The sequence below is a fragment of the Penaeus monodon genome, chromosome 8, assembly GCF_015228065.2.
Source record: "Penaeus monodon isolate SGIC_2016 chromosome 8, NSTDA_Pmon_1, whole genome shotgun sequence".
Classification (NCBI taxonomy): Eukaryota; Metazoa; Arthropoda; class Malacostraca; order Decapoda; family Penaeidae; genus Penaeus; species Penaeus monodon.
The window spans coordinates 33,392,092-33,394,591 of record NC_051393.1 but is presented as its reverse complement, the minus strand read 5'-3'; positions in this window follow the sequence as shown (position 1 = coordinate 33,394,591).

The following is a 2,500-nucleotide window of genomic DNA, read 5'->3' as shown; positions in this document are numbered from 1 at the left end:
ATTTGGTCAAGGGCACAGCCCTTTCCTCACCCCTGAATTAAAGGGAAAAGATTTCCCGACCCCAACCATACTTTTCAGCACTTTCACTACCTATCAAAGGGTTTCTATTTCCATCATCTTGCGAATTTCCCCCGATCTCAGAATTCCCATATGATTCAGATGCACTGATCAAAGCCTTCTTTAAATCAACAAGGTTTTCGGGAAAACCCGACCAAAATCACGACGGCAATTCCCCCAAATTTCTCAAAATGCTAGTATTTAATCTTTGTGGACTCCAGGATAAATCCAAATGCTCCGGTTTTGATGCCTCAGTGGTGGTTGGGACCGTTTCGAAGAATTGGGGGAACTTTGCCTGGGATCTGAGCAAGTAAAGCCACGGGAGTTGCACAACCCAACGATCCCCTTTCCCCCTTTAAAAGAGGGTGACCCGCCCCTCAAAGGTCCGGGGGGTATAAACCGCCGATGGCATCCCCGGACTGTATGCAGGCCCCACCATAGGTTTCTCCCAGCCCTTTAGCATTCGCAGGGTATCACATACGCCGCAGCTTTCCCCCCACTTCAGCTTGGAAATCGCCATCCTAACCTCCGTTAGGGTAGGATTTCCTCGCTGATGAATTGGTCCGGCACAGCTATTGCGACATCGCTTGCACCCAGGGTAACAAGTTGGGGGGTCTACCTGGGACAACTGCTCAAAATACTCAGTCCAACATTCACAAACCCCAACATGATCTAAGATGATCCGTCCATTCACTGATTGGACTGCAGTCAACTGCGAGGGGGCTTAGAGTTCAGCTTTCTTAGGCCTGGTAGGCAGGGCGAGGGTAGTTTACTAAGAAATGGCCTGCAACCTCCTCAGCATGTGACACGCTTCAGTGGCCTCCAAAGTCTCCAGGAGATGAATTTCTGCCTTGCCCTCGAGCATACGCCAATGGGCTCGGCTGCTTTGAGTGTTTTTGCGCTTGAGAAACTCCCACAGAGTTGCTGGGTCCATCAAGTTTTTCAAGTTTTTGTGAATCGGTCAGGACTGCCATGGTGAACCCACGGGGACACTCCTCCTCACTTAGTCTGTCCAAGTGAAACCCTTAGGGTGGCCACTGGAAGGAAAAGGAGTTTTGAAGTGGAACCAGTAGGGTAGCCACAACCAGCCTATGATCAGTGCACAGAACTCGGCACTCCATTACTTCTGAAGGGTCCTCCATCGTGTACTATCAAGAATGTGGTCAATCTCCTTGGCCACTGTTCCCCTATCGCTATACCATGTCCAGCGATGCGGGGTTTGGGGCGCTGGTACCAGACCAGAGATCCTCATTCTCTGGGACCTAGCAAAATCCCAGAGAATGAGGCTATTCTCGCTGCTGGGATTGTATATATATTTACATACATATATACATTTAATATATATATTTTTATAATTTTATATATGATATATGATATATATAATATGATATATATATAATTATATATAATTATATATGTAAATATATAATATATATGATATATAATTTATATATATATATTATATATATATTAAAATTATAATTATTATATATACATAATACATTTAATATATATGTGTATATATATATCTGTATATATAGTGGATATACACACATTATATATAGTGTGTATATTTGTGTGTATTATGTAGTTAGATAAATAGAGAGAAAGATAGATAGATATAGATATGGATACAGATATAGATGTAAATATAGATATATATTCACATGTATATTGAAGAGAATCTCTGTTTATATAATTACAGATACGTAGATAGATATTCATGTATATATATACACACATGCGTGTGTGTGTTTGTTTGCCTATAAGTGTACCTTTCCTGCATGTCTGTCTGTAAGTCAGAGTGAACGTTTGCTCATACATAACTTACCATGAATGACCTTTCTGAACAGTGTTGCTCTATGATGCTTACCATTGAAGAACTTGGCGCAGGCGTCAGCGGCGAGGGCGGCGAGGGCGGCCCGTAGTCCTTTTGCGTCGCCGGCGTCGACCAGAGCGACCTGAAAAGGGGAAAGGCAACTCGGTCTTCATCGGTAGGCGGACTTCGAGGCACCAGACACACGTGCTCTCATTGCAAAAAAGTATGAGGATGCCAGGGTCATCATAGGAAAGGGGGGACACATGGATCATGGATGATGGTGGTGGTGATGGGATGATTGGTGGTGGTAATGGGGATGATGGGGGGTGGTGATGGGTACGGTGGTGGTGGTGATGGAGATGTTTTGGGTGGTGATGGGGAGGTGATGGGGTGGTGATGTGGATGATGATGATGGTGGTGATGGGGATAATGGTGGTGGTGATGGGGATGATGGTGGTGATGGGGATGATGGTGGTGGGGATGAAGTTGGGGATTTACTCGGTCTAACCCCTTTACTCTCTCTGTCTCTCTCTCTCTCTTCTCTGTCTCTCTGTCTGTCTGTCTTTCTATCTCTCTCTATCCCCTCTCTCTTGTTCATTTGCTCTGTACACCTCACTTTTCTCC